Below are 24,744 nucleotides of genomic sequence, written 5' to 3'. Positions count from 1 at the left end.
CGCCGCTTATTGCACCTGCTGGTTATATCGCCGCTTACTGTACCTGCTGGTTATATCACTGCTTATTGTACCTTCTGGTTATATCACTGCTTATTGTACCTGCTGGTTATATCCCTGCTTATTGAACCTGCTGGTTATATCACTGCTTATTGTACCTGCTGGTTAGATCTCTGCTTATTGTACCTGCTAGTTATATCATTGCTCATTGTACCTGCTGGTTATATCATTGCTTATTGTACCTGCTGGTTATATCATTGCTTATTGAACCAGCTGGTTATATCATTGCTTATTGTAGCTGCTGGTTATATCATTGCTTATTGTACCTGCTGGTTATATCACTGCTTATTGTACCTGCTGGTTATATCCCTGCTTATTGTACCTGCTGGTTATATCCCTGCTTATTGAACCTGCTGGTTATATCACTGCTTATTGTACCTGCTGGTTAGATCTCTGCTTATTGTACCTGCTGGTTATATCATTGCTCATTGTACCTGCTGGTTATATCATTGCTTATTGTACCTGCTGGTTATATCATTGCTTATTGAACCAGCTGGTTATATCATTGCTTATTGTAGCTGCTGGTTATATCATTGCTTATTGTACCTGCTGGTTATATCACTGCTTATGTACCTGCTGGCTATATCCCTGCGTATTGTACCTGCTGGCTATATCACTGTGTATCGTACCTGTTGGATATATCACTGCTTATTGTATCTGCTGGTTATATCACTGCTTATTGTATCTGCTGGTTTTATTACTGCTCGTTGTATATGCTGGTAATATCCCTGCATATTGTACCTCCTAGTTATATCAATGGCTTTTTTTACAAATGTTTTTATTGGGTTTTCAACAAAGTATATTTGCCGTTATGTACACAAGATATGATATATATAGAACAAAGAACAAAGAACAAAGAAATGTACAGCACAGGAACAGGCCCTTCGGCCCTCCAAGCCCGTGCCGACCATGCTGCCCGACTAAACTACAATCTTCTACACTTCCTGGGTCCGTATCCCTCTATTCCCATCCTATTCATGTATTTGTCAAGATGCCCCTTAAATGTCACTATCGTCCCTGCTTCCACCACCTCCTCCGGTAGCGAGTTCCAGGCACCCACTGCCTTCTGCGTAAAAAACCTGCCTCGTACATCTACTCTAAACCTTGCCCCTCTCACCTTAAACCTATGCCCCCTAGTAATTGACCCCTCTACCCCGGGGAAAAGCCTCTGACTATCCACTCTGTCTATGCCCCTCATAATTTTGTAGACCTCTATCAGGGCGCCCCTCAACCTCCTTCGTTCCAGTGAGAACAAACCGAGTTTATTCAACCGCTCCTCATAGCTAATGCCCTACATACCAGGCAACGTTCTGGTAAATCTCTTCTGCACCCTCTCTAAAGCCTCCACATCCTTCTGGTAGTGTGGCGACCAGAATTGAACACCATACTCCAAGTGTGGCCTAACTAAGGTTCTATACAGCTGCAACATGACTTGCCAATTCTTATACTCAATGTCCCGGCCAATGAAGACAAGCATGCCGTATGCCTTCTTGACTACCTTCTCCACCTGTGTTGCCCTTGTGTTGTGACTTTCAATACTCTTGAGGGTTCTACCATTCACTGTATATTTCCTACCTGCATTAGACCTTCCAAAATGCATTACCTCACATTTGTCTGGATTAAACTCCATCTGCCATCTCTCCGCCCAAGTCTCCAAACAATCTAAATCCTGCTGTATCCTCTGACAGTCCTCATCGCTAGGACTATAGAAGAAGAGAAGGGCAAACACACACAAATCACAAAGGGAAAGAATAAAAAAGAAAAAGAAAAAAGGTAGCAACATGAGAGAAATTCAAAACCAATTATTTACACACATAAGTAGGCATCTGTTTGTGTAGGGGGTGGGGGGCGGGCGGGCGGAGACTGGGGGGAGGGGGGGAAGTGGGCAGATATACATTTGTGTGCCGGAGAGACAATCACGGAGGGCAATACGCGCATGGGTCTGGTGCCGGTGTTGTCCCTCACTTCTCCTGGATGGATTTTGCTGCCATTGTCGTCTCGTGCTCGCTTCCGCTTCAGCCAGCCTTCCCATCTTCGGCCTGTATTCTCCTTTTTCTCTGTTCCTGTGGATGCTAAGTTTGTTAACGTTTCCTTGCCTCTCCCCTCCTCCCCCACACCTCCATGGTTCTCCTCTATTGTTCCCTGTCTCTTCCCTCTTCCCCCCCACTCCCCACACCCCCTCTCCCCCTCCCCCCTGTGGTTCGCCTTTCCTTCCTCTTAGATTTAGCAGTCCCACGCCCTCTCCCAGTCTATCTCTCCCTCTCATGCCTTGGCTACTTTCCCCTGATTCTTGGCTACCTGGCTATTCTTCTGCTTGTTCGTTGGCCACAAACAGGTCCCGGAACAATTGGGTGAATGGCTCCCACGTTCTGTGGAAGCCGTCGACCCTTGGATGGCGAATTTGATTTTCTCCATTTGGAGACTCCGAGAGGTCGGACAGCCAGTCTGCAGCTTTGGGTGGTGCTGCTGACCGCCAGCCGAACAGGATTCTACGGCGGGCGATCAGGGAGGCAAAGGCAAGGGTGTCTGCCCTCCTCCCCAGAAATAGATCTGCCTGGTCTGAAACCCTGAAGACCGCCACTTTCGGGCATGGCTCCACCCTCACCCCCGCCACTTTGGACATTGCCTCTAAGAAGGCTGTCCAGTACCCCACAAGTCTGGGGCAAGACCAGAACATGTGGGCATGGTTGGCCGGGCTCCTTGGCACCGTTCACATCTATCCTCCACCTCCGGGAAGAACCTACTCATACGGGTTCTTGTTAAGTGGGCTCTGAGTAGCACTTTCAGTTGCGTCAGGCTGAGCCTTGCGCACGTGGAGGTGGAGTTGACCCTATGCAGTGCTTCGCTCCAGAGTCCCCACCCTATTTTGATCCCCGGGTCTTCCTTCCATTTCATTCTTGTTCCGTCCAGTACGGTGTCGGCCCTTTCTACCAGTCGGTCATACATGTCACTACAGTTTCCTTTATCTAGTATGCTTGCGTCCAGTAACTCTTCCAGTAATGTCTGTCATGGCGATTGTGTAGGAAGTTTTTGAGTTGCAGGTACCTTAGCTCGTTCCTCCTGGCTAGCTGGAATTTCTCTGTCAGTTCGTTCATTGTTGCGACCCTATCGTCTGTGTACAGGCCCCTGTCAGTGTCCCTCTGTCCTGTCCCCATCTTTTGAAGGTGGCGTCAGTCAGCGCTGGCGTGAACCTATGGTTGTTGCAGATGGGAGCTTTGTCCGACATTTTGGCCAGGCCTAATTGCTGCCGTAGTTGGTTCCAGGACTGGAGGGTGGCTATCACCACCGGGCTGCTGGAATGTTTTTTGGGTGGGGATGGGAGTGCCGCCGTGGCGAGGGCCCGGAGGGAGGTCCCCATGCAGGAGGCCTCCTCCGCGTGCACCCATTCGGCTTCTGGCTCCTTGATCCATCCCATTATTCGCTCGGCCGTCGCCGCCCAGTGGTAGAATTGTAGGTTTGGGAGGGCTAGCCCTCCCCTGGATTTTGTTTTTTGTAAGACCTGCTTTGGGATCCTAGCATTCCTCTTCCCCCCCATACGAACACCATGATTAGTTTGTCCAGTGCTTTGAAAAAGGCCTTGGGGATGTAGATCGGGATGGATCTGAATAGGAAGAGGTCCCTGGGCAGCACATTCCCCGCGAGGGAGAGTGGGAGTGTGTTCCATCTTTGCAGGTCCTTTTTTACTTCCTCCGTCAGACTGGTGAGGTTCCATTTGTGGATCCCTTTCCAGTCATGGGCTATTTGGATCCCCAGATCGCGGAATTTGTGTCGGGCTTGTTTGAACGGCAGTCCCGTTAGTGCTGCCCCCCCCTACTTGTGGGTGTACTGGGAAGATCTCGCTTTTGCTCATGTTGAGTTTGTAGCCCGAGAAGGTGCCAAACTCTTTCAGGAGCGCGATGATTCCGTCCATGCTGCTCTGTGGGTCTGAAATGTAGAGGAGCAGGTTATCTGCATAGAGTGAGACTCTGTGCTTTCTGCCTCCCCTTCGGATCCCCCTCCAGCTTTTTGCTGCTCTGAGCGCGATTGCTAGTGGTTCGATCGCTAGAGCGAACAGCAGTGGGCATCCTTGTCTGGTGCCCCTGTGCAGCTGGAAGTATCGGGATTTGGTATTGTTGGTCCATACGCTCGCTATGGGAGCGTTGTACAGGAGTTTTAACCAGGAGGTGAACCCTGTTCCAAGCCCAAACCGCTCCAGTATCTCGGAGGTACTTCCATTTGACTCTGTCGAAGGCCTTTTCTGCGTCTAGGGAGACGATCACCTCTGGTGTTCTCTCCCCAGATGGAGTCATTATTACGTTCAGCAGGCGCCTAATGTTCGAAGTAAGCTGTCTACCTTTGACAAAGCTCAGGTTACATCAATGTTTATTGTACCTTCTGGTTATATCACTGCTTATTGTACAGGACATTAATAGTGCTGCTGATTGTTGCAACAGTGTAAAAGATTTGTGACTGAAAAGGTAAGTGCATGAACTTAATATTTCTCCTCTTTCGTTCCGTATTTACTCCTCCATACCCTTTTCTCTGGAAGCCTCTAATTCCTCTCTGTTTTCCCTCTATTACCTTATCACGGTGATCATTATTTGTGTGAATCTCTAAAGTACACCTTGATCCATGCTTCTGTGTTTGTTTCCATGTCCTTGAAACGCACTATTTACCTTGATAGCACGTTGGTTGTCCTGTCCACTTCGGTCCCCGCTGTTATATTTCCCCCACTGCGCTGTTTGCAGCTCACATTGCCAGTAACCAAGGAGGCAAATATAGAGCGCCGGGGGCAAATCTAATGCCATTGGATACCTTGCTGTGGAAAACAGTAGCCCAATGTTAGTCCAAGGAGATGAACTCAGGACACAGAATTTTCAACAGGATCAAACCTGCAACAAGATGAGCCAAGAAGGCAGCTCACGGTTGAGCTGATGCCCATACCCCTGGATTTAGCAGGTTGAAAAAGAAATAGAAACAGATGTTGATCATTTTCAGTCATCTTATCAACTTGGTAGCACTGAGGGAGGAGAAACTCTTTTTTTTAAATCAAGTAATAGATGGAATATCATTGGTGTGATCTTGTTTACACTATAGGACAGCATGGTAGCATTGTGGATAGCACAATTGCTTCAGAGCTCCAGGGTCCCAGGTTCGAGTCCGGCTTGGGTCACTGTCTGTGCGGAGTCTGCACATCCTCCCCGTGTGTGCGTGGGTTTCCTCCGGGTGCTCCGGTTTCCTCCCACAGTCCAAAGATGTGCAGGTTAGGTGGATTGGCCATGAAAAATTGCCCTTAGTGTCCAGAATTGCCCTTAGTGTTGGGTGGGGTTACTGGGTTATGGGGATAGGGTGGAGGTGTTGACCTTGGGTGGGGTGCTCTTTCCAAGAGCCGGTGCAGACTCGATGGGCCGAATGGCCTCCTTCTGCACTGTAAATTCTATGACGTCTATGACGTCTATACACCTACAAATGTCCAGGCTAGCACACAAAATATTTCCTTCCATGCCACCAAAATGCCACCCTGCCAACTTTTGATTAGAGTTTAACCTGCCTTTGATATCAACATTCGGGGGCCTCTGCCAATTTCACTCTCGATCTGGCTGCATGGAGATACTTGAGAGCAATAGAAGTTGATTGACCTCCAATTTCCTCTCCCCCCCCTCCCTCTAGGGAAGTAGTTTGTCTGCACTTGGTCTCCCCTGGAGAGTAGGAATACATCATATGAGAAATTGATTGAGGAGAGGCCAGGCATTCTGCCAGTTCATTCGCAATAGAGCAGCAACTCACCGTTTCACTAGCGCGCTCTACATACGAACACCAACAACACTGTAAACATGGCATCCAACAAAATATATATTGGCAGCTTGAGTGGGGTTAGAATGTGGAACTTGTCACCACCTGGAGCAGTGTAGATTGTGGCTTATATGTCAACCTTCAAACCCCTTCCAAAAATGGGGGTGGCGGGGAGGGGGGAACCTCAATGCCGAGTATAAATTGTGCACCGTCTCTATTGATGTAGGTGGCAGCCATTTTGAAATGTGAAATAAAAGAGAAGGCTGGTAATTTAAATTAAATCAATGCGACACATTCTATTCAACGGATAAATCGGCAAGGATACCTTTAACCACAATCAAAATGTTTTTTAAAAAGATTGAATTCAGTGTGTTCGGCATCTGATGCAATGGGTTCATCAGAATCGTTCTCAGTCACTTTGACTGTGGCACCATCATAAGAAATCCCACTCTGGATTAGATCTGGCACTTGTGATTTCAGGATCACCCCTCAACAACAAATCATTTTCCTCGCCATTCAGTGATTGGCTATTGCCATTTTTTGAATGATCTGATGACGGTCTGGTGCATTAACAGCGTCCCACGTTTCGATGACGAAAAGACACACAGCATCATGCGGTGCAGCGTGCACATTTCCAATCTTTGTGAAGGGTTTTCCTTCATCAACCACTCCATCTATTCCATTTGACGTGAACATGACACTTGAGTGACTTCTTGAGGCGTCAAACCAAAGATTGAATGTTGGACGTCAGGCCCTCTGGCATAGCTGCAATGTGGGTGTTTATCTCTTTGTCGGTGCCTCTTGATCTCATCGGGGTCTGGGCATGTCCCACACTAGTGAGCTGCACTCTTCACTCTTTACACGGACCACCATGGTGCCTTTTCCACACATTATGGACTTCACTCCATCTTCATCCACCCAACCATTATCTTGAGCATGCACAGAGCCATCCTGAATTTCAGTATTATTTTACATCTAAAATTTATCATAGTCTTCAATATAGTTCCGTCAGACATGTAGGCTAGTACTGATGTGAATCTTGTCTTCCCACGTCCTGGGGTTTTTACGAGAACCTCTTTCAAACCTTTCCACTCCACAATTCGCTTGCAGGGCACATCAGAATTCAGGGGCATTTCATCTGTTAATGTGACATAATGAGTACTCGTGGCTTTGCTGCTGTTTGATGATGAGTCGCTGGAAACTGGTTATGTAGGCATCCTGGTCTTTTGGCATTTCCTGTGACCAGATTCTCTGGTCTTCTGTTGCAACATCAGACATTTTTATTCAATAATGCCGCCTGGGACCTTTGCCAGAGGCCCGCTCAGCAATTCTCCCCCCCCCCCCCCCCCCCCCCGACTGGCCGAAGTCCCGACGGCGTGGAACTAATGAGCTCCAGCCGGTCGAGATCCTCGTTTGGCGGCTGGGGACTTAGTTCACGGCCGCCCTGGTCGGGGGCGGGCAGATTGGAGGTCAGGGGTGGCTTTATAGGTGGCCGGGGACTGTTAGTGCGGGGGTTGAGGGTCGGGCGTGCGGCCGATTGGGGGTGGGGGTCTCTTTCTTGGGTCTAGCTCCGCAGTCCGAGTCCGCCATGGAGCACGGCGCGGCCGCTGGAGGCCGCCACCGTGCCCATGCGCAGCATCTGACCCTGAAGTGCGGGGGCCCGTATCTGCAGCAATAGCTGCGAGATTTACTCCGGGTCCCTGCTGGCCCTCTGCAGGGCTTGTAATTAGTGGTCCTTTCAGGTAGTTTTTCTGGCGTGAAACTCCACCGCTTTGATGCTGGCGTGGGGACATAGTCCCAATAATGGAGAATGTTGGCTAAACATGGCTTTTGGCATCAAAACAATAGGGGTTGTCTTATACATTGAGTCGACTCATACACCATGAGTTGCATAAGAGATGTAGTGCGCGATCCAATGGCCCTGCTTTGCCTGAAAATCAGCTCGCCGCGGGGCAGCGTGGCCATTGAAAGACGGAGACCTCGTTCCTGGGATCTACCCAGCCCGCTACGCCTCGAGAGACCGCATTGGACCACAATGGGTGGGATCATGTTTTGGCAAAACTACATATTAGAGTGAGGCAGTAAGCCTCACTCTACTGTGCAGATTCCCGAGGTACCTGAGGCTTTGGGATTCAACCCCTTTGCCTCAGAGACCTCGGGTGAGCGCCGTTCAGCACTAATCCCCACAAATGGGGACTCAATGGAGCACCACTTGTGGGGGGGTCTCCCAGGGGATTGGAGGCCTCCAGCTGCATGCCGTTTGGGCAGGATGGTGCCCTGGCACTGCTGGTGCCACCTGGGCATCCTGGCAGTATCAGCCTGGCATCCTGGCAGTGCTACTTGGGTGCCAGTCTGGCACTGCCAAAGTGCACAGATGGCATTGTCAGTTGGCATGGGCACTTCCAGGTTGGCGGTGCCAAGCTGGCGTTTTTTGCGTGCCTGCGATCGTGCCGGGGTTGAGGAGGTGCAGGCACCCTCTCACAGTGCGTTCAGGCTGGGGGAGGTCGGGGATAGTTTTGGTGGCCTCCGAGGTGTTGTCCCGATCTCTGGCTAAAATGGCTCCCCACTGTACAAAACGGAGCTGTGTGTGGCCTTGGCCACGCCCTGCCCGTCCAGGCGTGTGCTGGGAAACACGCGGCTAAACATGCTCGCTCGCGGACTTTGTTCCCTTTCGGGAGGATTGCGCCCGTACTTTTTTAAAATATATATTTTTATTTCAAACATAGCAAAAACAAATCAAAGACAATACAGCTCGTGAACAACAGTAGAACAGGTAAATGTAATGCAAACAGTTAGTCATTCTTTTTGGTTTACACAGTAAACAATGTCCCCCCCCACACCAGAAACCCTGTCCCTGTCCCCTCCTCCCCATCCCCCCTGTTGCTGCACATGAACAGATCCTTAAAGGCGGCGATGAGTTGTTTTCACCTGGAGCGGAACCCTTCCTCCAACTCCCTGATAGCAAATTTGATTTTCTCCAATCTTAGGAATTCTGCCAGGTCCTCCAGCCAGTCCGAGGCACTCAGTGAAACTGCCGATCTTCACCCAAGCAGGACTCGTCGCCAGGCTACCAGAGAGACGAAGGCCAAAAGGCCGGCCTTGTTCCCTCAAACAGCTCCGGCAAGTCCGACACCCTGAAGATCGCCACCAGCGGACCGGGCTCCATCCTGACTCCCATGATTCCTGACCGAGGCCCAGAACATGACCAGATTTGAGCAGAACCAGAACATGTGGGAGTGGTCCGTCGGCCCCCTCTAGCATCGCTCGCATCTATCCTCCACCCCAAGGAAGAACCTGTAATGACTTAGGCCAGGCCTTTGAGATTGGCCAATTAGAATACGAGTTCCCTGATTAGTGGCCCAAAACAGGGAGTGTCAGATCCTCTGCACTCCCGGTGTAGACAGCAGACTGAATGGTCGTGGTTGTTCAGTTGTTGGGTTTGTAAATAAAAGGAATTCTGGTGACAGGACTTCTGCCTCTGTGGACTTATTATAGTGGCGACGAGGAAAACGGAACGACCCGAAGAAACCTGCTCGTCAGCAGCTGCCGCATATTGAGGATAAGCCACTGACAGGCAAAATGCCTTTATTTGGAAAGTTGGACTCTTTTGACTCTGCAGTGGAAGACTGGGCCCAATATGTAGAGCGGATGAAGTACTTCTTTAGAGCAAATGATATCATTCCGAATGAAAAGCAACGGGCCATTCTGTTGACCGCGTGTGGCCCAGCAGCCTTTGCCAATATGCGCAGTCTCACTTTTCCGGAGGCACCGAACACGAAAACTTTCCAGGAATTGACGGACTTTGTAAAAGCGTACTATGACCCGAAGCCACCTCCGATCCAGCGAAGGTACCGGTTTTACTCAGCATTCCGAGACACTGGGGAGTCAGTTACAAACTTTTTAACAAGATTAAGGCGATTAGCAGAGGCTTGCGAATTTGGCCTGACGCTAAATGAGATGCTCCGAGACCATTTGGTATGTGGAATAAATAATTTAGCAATACAGAAACGTCTGTTAGCAGAGGTCGAGCTGGATTGCAAACAAGCATTGCAGATGGCTTTGTCCCGAGAAAAAGTGGCAAGCGGAGCGCACGAGTTACAGGGTACTCCGACGGAGGTAGACGGCCACACCAGTGAAACTGAGATGGGGAACTACTGCTGGGGGATAGGCAACTGCATAGCCACCCACAGGAATGATTCGGACACAAAGTTAACCAGGCCCACTCGCAGACGGCAGCCCCTGCAGCCTTTCGCCCGGCAGAATATTCTAGTTGTTGCCAGAGATCGGAGCCAGAAAGGAGAAATAGAAGCCCAAAACCAAAATCTTGGAGAAGGTCACGTAGGCTGGGTTACAGGAGAATGCATACCCTAGAAACCCCACCTACCTCCGACGAGGAACAAATAAATTGTGTAACGATGGTGAAATCAAAACCCATTAAATTATCCATAAGGTTGAATGGGCGTCCCACACTGATGGAAGTCGACACGGGAGCAGCCGTGATATGGGAAACAGTATTCAATAAAATGCGCACTGGACCCCAAACCTTATTCCTAACCAGGACCTCGGCAAAACTGAGGACATACACAGGGGACCACTGAGAGTGTTGGGCACAACACATGTAACTGTGGCTTCCGGAGAGCAATTGGTTAGGCTGCCTTTAATGGTAGTGAATGGTGTGGGACCAAGCTTATTGGGACCAAACTGGCTAAAAGAGATCCAGCTGGATTGGGTAAACATTTTCCAGCTGGAAAGTGGGCGCCTGAACAAACTCCTATGCAGATACCCAGAGGTTTTCCGAGAAGGGCTCGGAACAATAAAGGGAGCAAAGGCGACATTGCATGCAGATCCAGAGGCAGTCCCAAAATTCTACAAGGCCCGACCAGTACCCTTCGCATTAAGGCAGAAAGTCGATATGGAAATAAAACGTTTAGAGTGTGAGGCAATAATAAAACCGGTCCAGTTTGCAGAGTGGGCGGCACCCGTGGTGCCTATCCTTAAGCCGGATGGCTCGGTCCGCCTTTGTGGAGATTTCAAACAAACGATTAATCGCTACTCACAACTGGACAAATAACCAATTCCCCGGATTGAGGATTTGTATGCAAAGCTGGCTGGGGGACTCCTATTCGCAAAGCTGGATATGAGCCACGCATATCGACAGCTGAAGCTGGACGAAGAGTCCCAAAAATTCTCAACGATAAACACCCTGAAGGGCCTTTTCCAGTATACAAGATTACCCTTCGGAGTATCGTCAGCTTGTGCAATATTCCAGAGGACAATGGAGAATATATTACAAGGGCTACCACAAGTTCACCATTTACCTGGACGACGTCCTCATTACAGGAAAAACAAAGGCCGAACTCCTGCAAAACCTGGAGGAAGTCCTTCAGAGGTTTTCAGCAGTAGGCTTGCGCCTAAAGAGGGAAAATGTGTTTTTCGAGCACCTCAAGTAACCTATCTGCGGTACAAGGTTGACAAATCAGGGCTACACCCTTTGGTGAATCAGGTGAGGGTGATTAAAGATGCCCCACCCCACCACATTCCAGGAGTTAAGGTTGTTTTTAGGACTGGTGATATATTATAGAAAGTTCATATGGAACGGAGCTTCCATCTTGGACCCCCTAGACCAATTACTAAAGAAGGGGCAAACCTGGGAGTGGGCTGCCCACCAAGACAGGGCTTTCAAGAAGATAAAAGAACAGCTTTCCTCCGAGAGCGTCTTGGCACACTACGACCCCAGGAAGGAGTTGGTGCTCACGTGTGACGCGTCTCCATATGGCGTTGGTGCGGTTTTGGCACACAGAGGGCAAAACAGACAGGAAGGACCTATAGCGTTTGCTTCCAGGACACTGGCAGCAGCAGAACGAATGTACACCCAAATCGAAAAGGAAAGACTGGCTGTGACATTCGCGGTGAAGAAATTTCACCAGTATTTGTACGGGCGGTAATTCACTATAATTACAGACCACAAGCCATTGCTGGGTTTGTTGAAAGAAGAAAAAGCAATACCACCAATAGCTTCGTCCTGGATCCAACGCTGGGCCCTACTACTGGCGGCGTACCAGTATCAACTGGAGCATGGGCCAGGAATCCGGGTGGCAAACGGCGATGGACTAAGCAGGCTGCCATTACCATACGCCCCGCCATTAGTACCTAAAATAGAGTAAACGGTAATGACGTTACATTTCCTGGACACCCTTCCAGTGACCACACAAAACATTCGTTTATGGACCCAAAGGGACCCGGTTTTATCAAGAATAAAATGCATGGTGCTAACTAGGGGGATGGAAAGATCGGTCCAAGTGGAATTCCACCCTTACTGGAGCAGAAGAGTCGGGACCCTGCTATGGGGGGCTATTTGACTCGAGAACAACCCCGCACGCCACTACGGGAACAGCACCGGCACAGCTACTCATGGGCAGACGACTCCGAATCCGGCTGAGTCTAGTATTCCTGAATTTAGGTGGCAGAATAGAGCGTGACACGGCCATCAGTCATGGCCCCAATGCAGGGGCCATGGCAACGCTCGCCGAGAAAGGCAGTTCAACACGGGTGAAAATGTATGGGTCAGAAACTATGCGAATGGCCCCACATGGGTAGCCGGATCAGTCAAGGCCAGGACAGGGCCTATGTTGTATGAGATACGTGTGGGAAAACATGTAATAAAGATTTGTTTCTTCCTCCGGAGCTGACTCAGACCAGCATACCAAGGACCGTGGAGAGACCTCCCCGACAAACTATTCACACCCCTCCGACACCACTGGTGAGGACATCGGACTCGGAATTGGACACCGTGGATGCCGCAGCTGTATCACTGCTGCCGGAGGAAAGGGGTGAACCGCCCCTCAGGCGCTAACATCGGAAAAATCGGGCGCCTGGCCGTTATACCCCCCTACGTCGGAGGCCGAAGTGGAGGAGCCTGACCCAGCGCAAAAACGAAGCAGGAGACCCATGAGTCACGAGGATCATGGGGGCTCCTCGGACTGCGGGGTGGGGGGGGAGGGGGCGGCTGTGGTGGAATGACTTAGGCCAGGCCTTTGAGATTGGCCAATTAGAATACGAGTTCCCTGATTAGTGGCCCAATCAGGGAACCCCTTTCTGTGTATATAACAGGGAGTGTCAGATCCTCTGCACTCCCGGTGTAGGTAGCGGACTGAATGGTCATGGTTGTTCAGCTGTTGAGTTTGTAAATAAAGGAATTCTGGTGACGGGACTTCTGCCTTCGTGGACTTATTACAGAACCCACTCATGGGGAAGAACCCACTCATGCGCACTTTGGTCAGGTGTGCCCTCTTCCCACTTTCAGTTGTATCAGGCCCAGTTTAGTGCAAGAGTTGGAATTCATTCTGTATAGGATCCTATGCCAAAGCCCTCCTTTTAGCCCGAGGCCCAATTCCTCCTCTCACCTCTCGCTTGTATCATCCAAGAGAGCCCTTGCCATCTCCAGCAATCGCCTGTATATGCCTGAGATCTTCCCCTTTCCCAACTCTTCCTACACTAACATGCTGTCCAGCAAGGCGTGCTTTGGTAAGCGAGGGGGCCTGCGTGCAGAGAAAGTCCCATATCTGGAGGTATCTAAATTCACTTGCTTTCGCGAGTTGAAATTTCTCCATCAGTTCCTCCAGACTTGCAAACCTACTATTCACGATGTCCCTAAACCTCACTACCCACTCTTGCCTCATCCACGTTTTGTAGGTAGTGTCCGTTCCTGAATGGGGAATGAATCTATCGTTGTCACAAATTGGTGCCAAGACGGACATGCCCCTCAACCTGAAATGGTATCTGAATTGGTTCCAGACTTTCAACGGTGCTACTTCCACTGGGCTCGTCGAGAACCTGGCCGGGCGGGACGGGAAAGGGGCAGCAACCAGCGCTCGAAATGACATCTCTATGCAAGATTCTTCCTCCATCGGCACCCACTCAGCCCCCGGCTCCATAAGCCAACCCCGCACCCTTTCCACGTTCGCTGCCCAGTAGTTGTACATAAGGTTTGGCAGTGCCTGACCCCCCCCCCCCCCCCCCCCCGGGTGCCATCCCCTCTACAGGACAGTTCTCTGAATCCTGGGATTCTGCCCCGGACACACGAATGCTGAGGTCAGTTGATCCACCTTGGTGAAGATCGATTGGGAGAGGAAAATCAGGAGTGACCGAAACACAAACAGGGACCTCGGTAGTATGTACTGTTTTTGTATGCACTCTCCGCACCAGGGAGAGCAGGAGTGAGTGCCACCTTTGCAGGTCCCCTCTCACCCCTTCCACCAAACTGGCCAATGTGTGGAGCCGGGCTCAGGTGTGGGCCAGTCATCTGGATCCCCAAGGCCCTGAACGTGGTTTGAGTCAACTTGGACGTCAGGGCTCCCAGCTCCACCTCCACTCCCTGGGGTTAACCGGGAATATTTCACTTTTGCTCAGGTTTACTTTGTATCCTGAGAAGGCTCCGAACTTCCTCAGGAGCTCCATTATCTTTCCCATGCTGGCTAAGGGGTCCAAGATGTAGAGCAGCGGATCGTTCGCATAGAAGGACCCTCAATGCTTTCCGCCTTCTCTCTCACTGCTTCTCCAACCATCCGATGACCTGAGCACGATAGCCAATGGCTCAGTTTCGAAGATGAACAGCAGCAGGAGCAAACGGGCATCCCTGCCTCATGCCTGTAATAGCTCGCATGGGTCCTATGGGGTGGGGATGATTATCTTCCCCATCGTCCTTGTGGAGTATGAGCTCCTCTCTGTATAAAGGGTCAGCCAGCAAGGCACCGACCAAAACAGGAACCCAGTAGGGATCTACCGGGCAGTGTAAATATGGTGCGTAAATAAAACAAAGTTTTCTTTATTTTACTCGGTGTGGACTCCCCAAGTCCATATTAAACCGGCAACGATGATGGGATATGTACAACCAGTCATAATCTGAGCTCATGGTATTTGCCCAGATGCTCGCCATAGGAGCACTGTACAACAGTTTAACCCACGGGGTGAATACTGGCCCAAACCCAAACCATTCCCGTCCCTCGAAGAGGATCTTCCATCCCGCCCGGTCAAAGTCCTGCTCTGCATTCATAGAGATGTCCCTTGGTGGGGACATGACAACGTTCAACAATCGCCTGATGTTAGCCGACAGCTGCTGGCCTTTGACAAACCTGGTCTGGTCCTCCGCAATCCCTTCTGGAAATCAACTCTCCAGCTGTTTTGTCAGAACTTGAGCTAAAACTATGCATCAGTATTCAGACGTGAGATGCGTCAATATGACCCACACTGCACTGGGTCTTTGTCTTTCTTTGGAACCAATGAGATCGAAGGCTGTGCCCCTCGACAGTGAGTCGTTGAACATCCCCAGCAAGTGTGAAGCCAGCACCGCCGCAATGTAGAAATCTACTGGGAATTCATCTGGTTCCGGCGCCTTCCCGGATTGCATGAAGGTGATGCACTCCATGACGTCCTTGAGACCCAACAGAGCTCCCAGTCCCTGCCCCCTTCCCTCCTCCACCATCAGGACGTGTAGCCCGCCCAGAGATTGTTTCATCTCCCAGTCTCCACCGGGGCTCAGATGTGGACTGCCATCGGTAGGAGGCTCCAAAGGCACCATTGATCTCTTCTGGAGCCGTGACTAGCCGACCCTCCTCGTCCCTGATCTGTGCTATCTCCCTTGCGGTGGCTTGCTTCCTCATTCCTCAACAGGTGACCAAAGGCTGGCCTTGTCACACTGTTCATAGAAGGTCCCACGTGAATGGTGGAACTGGCTCACCCCCTTCCCGGTTAAAATCAGCTCAAACTCCATTTGCAGTCTTTTCCTCTCCGCTCACAGCCCCGATGCTGGCGCTGCGGAGTACTGCCGATCCATCTCCAATATGGAGTGGATCAACTGCTGTCTAACTGCCTCCCCTGCACCCCCCCCCCCAATCTCTGGGGGTCCTGTTTATCTCCCCCCCCGATCACCGGCTTTGATGCTTCCCAGGATATGGAGGGTGAAACCTCCCCATCCTGGTTGCAGCTCACATAGTTACCGATGGCCAGTGCCAACTTTTCACAAAAAGCCTTGTCGGCGAGGAGAGCCCTGTCCAACCTCCAGGGGGCGCTGGGCCCGACCTATCCCCAACCTCACAGCCACATAATGTGTTGCGTGGTCTGAAATAACTATTGCTAAATATTCAGCCCTCACTACCCGTGGAAGCATTGATTTCCCCACCATAAAGAAGTCTATTTGGGTGTATGCCCAGCGAACATGTGAGAAGAAGGAGAACTCCCTTCTCCCTCAGGTGGCCGAACCTCCCATCTATTCCATTAAAACAGTCAGCTCTTCCACCATTCCTGATCTTGCACATGGCCAGGGACTTGACCTGTCCACCCTAAGTCACAGTTGAAATCCCCACCCCCACCATGATCAGTTGGTGGGAGCCGAGGTCGGGGATCGTTGCCAACGTTTTCTTGATAAACTCTGCATCATCCCAGTTCGGGGCGCACACATATACCAGTACCACTGGCGCACCTTCCAAAGCCCCACTCACCATTTATGTATGTCCTATGTTTTTCAAGTATGGAACGATCTGCCTGGATTGTAAACAGAACAATACTTTTCACTGTACCTCGGTACACGTGACAAACCTAAATATAACGTGCCTCCCAGGTCCATCACTCTGTTGATCACCGTAAAAGGTACCCAATAATTAAACAGGATTCCCACCCTCTTGCCCTCCCGTCAAAATTTGATTGATACGCTTGTCCCATCCAGCTCTTTCTCATCTGATCCTTGGCCCTCAGATGTGTCCCATGTAAAAAGGTTACAACGGCCCTCAGGCTTTTCAAGTGGGAGAAGACTCGGGATCTTTTGACCGGACCGTTAAGCCCCCTCACATTCCAGGTGACCATCCTGACGGGTGGTGTCTACACCCTTCCCTGTCTTTTAGGGTCAGCCATAATCACTTTGTGGACATGCCACTGCGTGGTCGGGCTTGCCTTTTTCCTCAGCTCCTCCAAGATGGCCGCCACCACCACCCTCATGCAATCCATCCAAGCATTCTACCCTCCCCCTTAAACTACCCAACTCCCCCCTCTCCCCCCTTTAGAAATGTGTGCTGACAGGATGAGGTGAAGCAAGGTGCGATGGACAAGGAAGCCCATGTGCAGCAGAAACCATGAATGGCCTGTTTTTCTAATTCAGGTTAACATTGAGATATTTTACACCCATTTTCTGAAGCTATTGTGTATTCTTCTATTTTCAGCTGTAAATCAAAACCAAAATTGGCATCTTCTAAAGCATCAAGTGCTTCCAAGTCCGATTCATGCTTCCTTTCAAGCTACTGTACCAGTCTGGCATTTCCATTTCCCACACCAGCCATCCTTCTAACCTCTTTGACTAATCCTACCCCAATTAGTGCCAAATTATGGGCAGTTTGCGCTGCAGATTTGAGTCCACTGGGAAATACATAAAGACTGCCCAAGCTCATTTCACTTAGTACCCCTGTAATAGATGTCGGAGTGAGAATACTTCACCTCTGTGCACCAGCCCCAGCCCCCCCCCAACCAAACAAATCTGTTTAGGCTGTGACTGTTGTAACCCACTGTGCTGTGCTGCCTCTTAAAGGTTTCTTTCCCTCCTCAAGACAGCAGAAACATGAAAACGCCACGATGGGGCAAGTCACTGCAGGCCCAGACCCCTCTTAAAATGTGGCTCATTCATCAGCCGTGCTCATTATGAAGATTTGTAAAGCAAAGTTGTTTTACAAAAAACTAGTCAAAGGCAGGAGAGACCGCGAGGATTTCAGTTGGAGTACCAATGGAGTATCCACAAAGTGCCTGCACTGGAGTTTTACAATAGGAAGTCACAGGGTGATAAATAGCAATTTCCAAGTAAATTTCATGCATTTGCCCTTTGGTTAAACCTTTTTTTTTTCTCTCCCAGCACTGCGCCTCAGCCTCACGGAGCTAATAGTATTCCAGAACAAGTGCTTTCCAATGTGACAGCTGATTGCACTTTTTTACCAGTCAAATGCTGATTTTATAATTGCTATAATTTTTCACAAGTACCTAAATGTCATATGGATAAAGAATAAAACAACCTGGTCGTAATGCAGTAGTCTTCCATTGCGAGAGAGAGAAAGAGAGAGAGAAAATCAATAATGTATTTAAAAACCTCTAAGAGCTAAAAAAGAATATGATGCTCGCTTTCAGAGATCTATGGGAGAGACAACCGCCTATTGTTTGGAGGCTGATTCTTAAATGCCAATCAATGAGGGCAATTTTTTAAATGTGTAAGATTTAAATATACGAGTTTCAATTTTGTAAAGGGTGAGCTGATAATGAGAAACACTCAGCCGCTTGGCTAATTACCAACCACCCTTTTTTTAGCTCTTTGCTTTTAATTTTAGGAATTCTGCACCTCTACATGACAGAGTGCTAGAAAAATAAACTTAGCTGCTGCGCATTTCCGACTGTTTCAAATGAAGCAATGAAAAGATCTGCATTTTATCTTTAAATTATTTAATGCCGTCTCGAGGAAGGATGGCACACCAGCTTATTGATGTAGGCCCTCGTATTTATTCTCATCCACTGATCTTTTTCGATGATTGTTACAATTTCCCATTCTCGACAGAAAAGCAGCAGTTAAAGGTTAATTCCCTAACCCCCCCCTCCTCCCCCCAGAATCCCTGATACATTTTAACCTGGCCTACATTCACCGTTATATCTTACAAGGTTGTGCTGCAAATAATCTTGGGATGTGCTTCAAATACCTTACGAGAATTGCTGAATGGGGACATACTTAGAATATTTCTGTTTCAGCTCCCTCTGATATAATTAATTTGTAGAGTGAAATTCAGTGGGTTTATATATGTACAGGAGAGAGAGAAAAAAAAGAGACTGACAGCCTGTTCCTCCCATGAACCAACCACGATGGCATTAAACAGACAAGACATCCTCGCAAGTCAGTTATCAGCCGAAAAATAATGAAGAACAAGCCGACAGAGCAAGCAAGTCACCCTAACCATCCAAGTGAAGAATTTAATTTCTTGCAGGTTTTTCTCTTCAGCGAAGCGTTCAAGTCTCTGGACCCATTCAGTGACGGCTCATGACCCAGGCAGCGATGTACGAGCTCATATCTGTCAGGAAGGTGAACTGAGGGAGACATGCGGAAGGAGCTCGAAAGAGTGATCGCTCTTGTTTCTCATTTTACGGAGCAGGGATTTATGATTAAATAAAACACAGTGAGATGGTTCTTGTCTGACCTGGGAGTCGGGGGAAGGTAATAATATTGTCAGTAGTTAATGTTTTTTTCCACAATAGTGAATGCAAAATGCATATCCCCTCGGTAAGGTATTCACTCAGAAATCTGAATTCACATGTACCTCAAGATTAATATGTTGGATATTTACTTCTCAGGTTGCCCCTGATCATTACCAGCACTGCTGGATTAACCCTTTCACGTGCTACTGTGTGCTGGGGGGGTCCACATTGTTTGAAAGAAAAATCCAAATTAAACCAGGTTCAGATCATTGTTTCATGAATGAATTCCTCGAAAGTAAATACACCCTGGCCCCTGAAATGTACGAGTGCTTTTTTTCCCCCAGTTGTGTGAAGTGTCTGATGCTGAATACGTCTAAATTCGTGCAGAGTTCGGATTCTGCAGACACTTGTTCCATTAAAAAACAGCCACTTAATACAATAATCATTCAATTAAAAACCTCTCTGAGCAGCTGCCATTGCCGATTTGTATCACTGTAATATTTTAATTTTGGGAAAAAAAATTGCACGCAGCGCCACTGGCTGAGACTAACCACAAAGCGAAATTGCAAACACTTTGGGCGCCAACTGAATGGCCGAAGCCACTGGGCTGCTGAACTCCTGCCAGGCGGAGGGACACCGTTTGCAGAGCTCCCGTCCCCTCCCAGCCCCACCCACCCCACCAGTCAGGATTCATCATACACGTGGGCGCTGGAAGTTAAGGCAGATATTTCTGAGACCTGCATTCACAAGGGTGATGGCGTTGGGAGTTTTTGGGTTGAGTTTTACGGCAGTAAATTGGGTGGGGGGCCCCCATCCCCGCAGCCCTCACCCCACGCCGCTCATGTGAAGTCCGATATGACGATGTCGGGTAGCCATTAGCCTCCGATTATTCGGAAGGGAGTGAGTGTCAAAATCACTCAACACGCTGTTGAGCATTTAGCGGCAGAGGCTGCTGCTGAGGTGGCAGCGTTTGACTGTAGCAGATGTTATTTGTTTAGTTTTTATAGGTGGGCACATAGGTGAAGGAGACAGAGAGAGGAAAGGGAGACTTTCTGCTTCACAGTCTAACCCCTCTCCCCTCCAGATGTCCTTTCCTGGATGCCCAATTATGAGCCCCCATTCACAATGCTAATCGGTGGCACAGGGGCTAGCACTGTTTCTTCACAGCGCCAGGGAGCCAGGCTCGATTCTCGGCTTGGGTCACTATCTGTGCAGGGTCTGCGCTTTTCCCCGCGTCTGCATGGGTTTCCTCCGGGTGCTCCGGTTTCCTCCCACAAGACATGCTTGTTAGGTGAATTGGACATTCTGAATTCTCCCTCAGTGTACCCGATGCGCCGAAATGTGGAATTTTCACAGTAACTTCATTGCAGTGTTAATGTAAGGCTACTTGTGACACTAATAAAGATTGTTATTATTGGCTGGCCAACTCTTGGTTGAAAGTGCTGGATTGGTGGAGGGCAGGATGAGCGGGCCGTGCACTCTCTGTTCCGCCTCCCTTACCCCATCCAAAACTGTAAAGTGCAGCCCCAGGCAACTCTTGGTCAAATCAGCAGTGGCCGGAACTCACAAGTGACTGAGACAACGACTCTCTTCCTGTTACACGTAGAGTTAATTTCTCACCATTCACTCCACACGTGTCGGGAACTTGCAGAAGAGGAGGAAGGTATCAGGGACGCAAAACGTGATCTGGAAAATTGCTGTCCTGTACCTGAAATAATAGAATAGGTTTGGGCTCTGGCAAGGGATTAGAGATGACGGGCTGGTTTCTCCGCACCCCGACGCGGAAATCGCGGCCGGCGCGGGGGCAGAGAATACATTTTCCCGCAAGGAATCAGGACCGGCACTGGTTCCCCGATTCTGCGGGCCCAGAAAAGCGGCGCGCTCGGGGAGTAAGCTGCGCCACATGGGATCTACCTGCGGCCATTGCTGGAGGCCCGCCGGCCATTCTTCACCCCCGACCGGCTGAGGCCCCGGCGGCGTGGATCTAATGTGGTCCAGCCGGTCGGAATACTCGTGCGGTGGCTGCAGACTCAGTCCACAGCCGCCCTCGTCGGGGTGGGCCGATCGGAGGCCAGAGGGGGGCCTTCTCAGTGGCTGGGGAATGTTTGTGTGGGAGTTGCTGGTCGGGGGTGGGCCGATCGGAGGCCAGAGGGGGGCCTTATAGGTGGCCGGGGAATGTTTGTGTGGGAATTGATGGTCGGGGGTGCGGCCGATCGGGGGCTTTCTTTTTGGGGTCCAGCTCCGCAGTCCGGGTCCGCCACGGAGCACGGCGCTGCTGCTGGAGGCCGCCGACTCAGAAGTGCGGGGCCCGTATCTGTAGCAAAAGCTGCTAGATATACGCCGGGCCCCTGCTTGCCCCCTGCAGGGCTGGGAATTCGTGTTCCCTTCACGGCAGTGTTTCTGGCGTGAAACTCCACCGTTTTGACGCTGGCTTGGGGACATAGTCCCAATAACGGAGAATCCAGCCCGGGATGTCCAAGCTCACCCGACTCCATTTGGCAAACAAAATGGTAGGTCAAATATTTACAATGGTGCAAGTCAGATTAGTATCTGTAAACTGATGCATTGTCAAGAATTAGCCCCCTATTTCTGCATAAAAGCCTGCATTACATTGGACTAAATGGGCAGCATTGGTTTTAAAGATTCTGCACTTTCGGTTGAACAAGCAGCAGCTGCCAAACTGGCAGTTAAAGTTCAACAGCACAGAGAAACCAAAGTACTTAAAGTACCAAATAGCTCCATATTGCAAGTAATGTTGAACAAGGTCAATGTTTAGTGGTATGAAGTGGTAAATGACTCCCTTGTGCCCGGTCCCTTCTCTCTGTCACTGACACAGTAAAACCCCTGACTTAGCGATAGCATCACTCTCGAAATAGCCTGGCGGAATATTGAAATACTTTTCCGGAACTTTGAATGAATGTGGAACCTGCTGGTGACCACAAACAGATTTGCAAACAACAAAAAAAATGCTAATGCTTGGCACTAAAACCAAAGGTTAATGACGCAAAGTTGCCAAGTCAGATCTTAAACCATTAAAAATGATTTAAAGACCCACATCAAAGGCAGGCTTCGTCAGGCAGCGCCATGAGATTGCAGGGTAAGGATTTGTACCATTTGTTAAGGTCCAGGTATCCATCAGCACTTGGGGGGGCGGGGGGGCGGGGCCGAGGGGGGTGGGGGGGTGGGGTGGGGCGGGGGGGGTTGAAGGGGGAAGGGGGGGGGTGAAGGGGGAAGGGAGGGAGAAAGAAGGAAAATAATGAGGACCAATTTTGGGAACTTGAATTGGTGCTGACGGGAACCTGATGAGAGCAAGCCTCTTGGTGCCAAAGGAGAACGAAGAGTGGGGAGAGGATCTAAAAAGAGTGAGAAAATATGCATTTGTGTCACTTATTTCACAGGTTATCACAGACTGAAACACTGAAATTCACAACATCAAGTTTCAGAGGCTTGGTCGGTGAGCCTTACAAATGAGCCACAAGATAAAGTACAAATGTCAAGTGACTGGAAATGAGCCAGTTCAAGTTAATTCAATTATGCAAACTGATCGCATTCGAATTAATGGCATGGCACCTTTATATAGGTTCCTATTTCACCCCAGCTTCGGGCGTCTGTGTGGGCCATAACTGACAACAAAACTGCCCAAGGAAATTTTGTCTTCCTCAATTAGGAAGGAAAATGAAGAGGTGAATAGTTTTTGAAAGAAAGGATGACAAAAAGCGAGAAACGACCAAAAAGCGAACAAATGAGGGATCTTGTAGGCAAGGCTGGCCGTTAAACATGAGTTGCAAGTGATTGTTAAACAAGCAATCCTTCCTTAATTCTGTTCTCACCGACCAATTTACATCTTCAGTCATTATTCCTCAGCCAAAGGGCAGCACGATGGCGCAGTGGGTTAGCACTGCGGCCTCATGGCGCCGCGGTTCCAGGTTCGATCCCGGCTCTGGGTCACTGTCCGTGTGGAGTTTGCACATTCTCCCCGTGTTTGCGTGGGTTTCACCCCCACAACCCAAAAGATGTGCAGGGTAGGTGGATTGGCCACGCTAAATTGCCCCTTAATTGGAAAAAATAATGAATTGGGTGCTCTAAATTTAAAACAAAAAAAATCATTCCTCAGCCAGAACTGATGCAGCCATTGCTCAGCAATGGGGCTTGCAGGCTGCTAAGCTGTCATGAACCCTAGGTTGAAGTTGGGACATCACTGGGCTGGCTTCAGCCCAGCACTACAGGACATTGTTTATCACCAAGAAGAGCTCGCTGTCAACTTGCTGCCCATGTATGATTCAGAGGTGCCCGAGTTGTCAGATTACCAAACCCATTAGCAATGCATAGAATTCACAGCACAAAAATGAGCCATTCTGCCCAACTGGTTAATGCTGGTTCCGCCCCACATCATCTAATCTAACCTTTTTCAGATTAGCCTTCTATTCCTTTCTTTCTCTTGTAATTATCGAGCTTTCCCTTTAATGGATCAATGCTGTTTGGCATGACTGCTGCTTGTGACAGGGAGTCCCCCCCTCCCCCCCTTTTTAACATGCTTCAGAGCCAAGGCCTTCCCATAAAGATAGGACAAGATTCAAATGCTCTCACAAATGTGACTGTAGGCTGGCCCAATCTCTGCCTAGAAACATAAATTTGCTCCTTCAGTTTTTGCATCCAGGGTCACGCATCCAGGATCAGCCGCCAAGTTATATGAGGACACAGGACAACTTTTTAGTTTAAAATCTTTCCCCGGCGGGTGATACAAATGCAAAGACTGAACGCACAGAAGGTTAATTAGTACTGATGGAACAGCCCTGACAGTGGCAGAGAAATGATCATCAATTTCTCATTTTTCTATTGCAAGGTATCAAAAAAAAATAGGAATTGAAATGACATCTGAAGTTAAACGTACATTTAACATATGCATTAATGGAAATGTTGCCAGGCTGAACGCTGGATCTTTACAGATAGAGGAATGAATCCAGACAGAGGGACAAGAAGCACAAGCAGAAAATACATCTCAGACACATAGGAATGCGACGTGAAGGACAGCACAGATACAGTTGTGGAGGCAGATAAAATTCGGTGTGCAGTACAGAAACAGGCTACAAATACCTGCCCCGGCATATTATCTGATCCAGCTGCGTACCTTGCCGCTGAGCACTCAATGGGAATTGCGTAAGGACAACAGAAGGATCTTCAAGCATTATCTGGTAAAATGGGTTAAAAACTCTACACCCGCCTCGCTGGATCCAAGGGAGGAGTGTGAAAGCTAACTAGTTTTATTTGGAAAGCTTGGAACCTCAAGAGCCTGGAAACAGTTAAAAAAAAAACCTAAGGGCAGTTAAACTGATCCATGATGTCACAAGGTAGTCGCTGCGATACTGCAGAGATTATTGTGACATCAAAAAGAGTGATTGTGGGAGCAGTTATTGTGGCATAACTTAGTATCATCATCACTGCAGACAGCTCCGAATGTGGAATCAATTTTTGTTATCCGACATATGTTGAGTAACAAAACTTTATTGCGTTGTTTGCAGCCCCCACACCTGGTATAACTGTATATCTTATGAATTGTGACCCATTCCGTGTTTGCCGTTGTTCAGTTTTACTGCAGTGCCCCACTGATAATTTGACAGTGTTAGAAGCAGGCACTTTAAACAAGATATACTGAAATGGACGAGGAGATGTGGCCATCGCTCGATTATTGGGAAAAGCCGAATACAA

At 49.2% G+C, this 24,744-nt stretch overlaps 1 long non-coding RNA gene across 1 annotated transcript in view; it reads right to left on the bottom strand.

Moving 5' to 3' along the window:
- LOC140398841 (uncharacterized) overlaps positions 1-24,268 on the bottom strand; it is a 41,901-nt gene extending 17,633 nt beyond the window's left edge. Inside the window, exon 1 of the long non-coding RNA XR_011937589.1 lies at positions 24,167-24,268. This is a non-coding gene — a long non-coding RNA (uncharacterized lncRNA). The remainder of the gene's footprint in view (positions 1-24,166) is intronic.
- Between the last annotated feature and the right edge of the window lie 476 nt (positions 24,269-24,744).

This window comes from Scyliorhinus torazame, chromosome 22, assembly GCF_047496885.1.
Source record: "Scyliorhinus torazame isolate Kashiwa2021f chromosome 22, sScyTor2.1, whole genome shotgun sequence".
Lineage (NCBI taxonomy): Eukaryota > Metazoa > Chordata > Chondrichthyes > Carcharhiniformes > Scyliorhinidae > Scyliorhinus > Scyliorhinus torazame.
Note: the sequence above shows the minus strand (reverse complement) of the source record. Positions and strands in the feature narration are given on the sequence as shown.